Here is a 623-nt window from a genome sequence, read left to right on the forward strand (position 1 = left end):
AAAGCACTCATGAATATGGAGTACCTAGTTTTCCGGAATGAAATTGAGCCACATCCTACAGAGGGGCAGTTGCCGCCTCTGCAAAACGGGGGTTATTTCCACCGTGCAACACTGGGACTCCCCGACCGCAAGTGCCAAGTTCCAGGGCGCAGGAGCGCACTCCATGGGAGCTAGCGTTTCCACCGGGACACCTGAGCGATCCGGACAGCTGGGCACAGTCAGGTCCCAGATGACAGCGCCCAGACGTTCAGTCCCTATGCGTGTCCGCCGTCAAACCCACGTCTGGGCGGCGGCGGGATGCTCCCACCCCCCAGGCCTGCCCGCGCGCCGCCGCTCCAGGCCAGCCACGCTGACAGGGCCTCCCAGACCAATCACACAAAGACGAAAACAGCCGAACGTCCCTTCCTGGAGCGACCTGCCTTCTCGGAAGTCGATGCGGTCGGGTCTCGCCTTCCTCTCACTAGCGGGCTGGACGACAGGCCTCCCTTAGCAACCGCGGCCTCTAGCAACCGACACCCCCGCTACCCTCGGTCTCGCTGGTGCTCTCTGCGCAGGCGCAAAAGGGGTGGGCCCAAGTCTTCCGCCGGCGACCGGCGTTCCCCGTGTGCTCGGGGCGGGGCTTG

The sequence above is a fragment of the Panthera uncia genome, chromosome E3, assembly GCF_023721935.1.
Source record: "Panthera uncia isolate 11264 chromosome E3, Puncia_PCG_1.0, whole genome shotgun sequence".
NCBI lineage: Eukaryota > Metazoa > Chordata > Mammalia > Carnivora > Felidae > Panthera > Panthera uncia.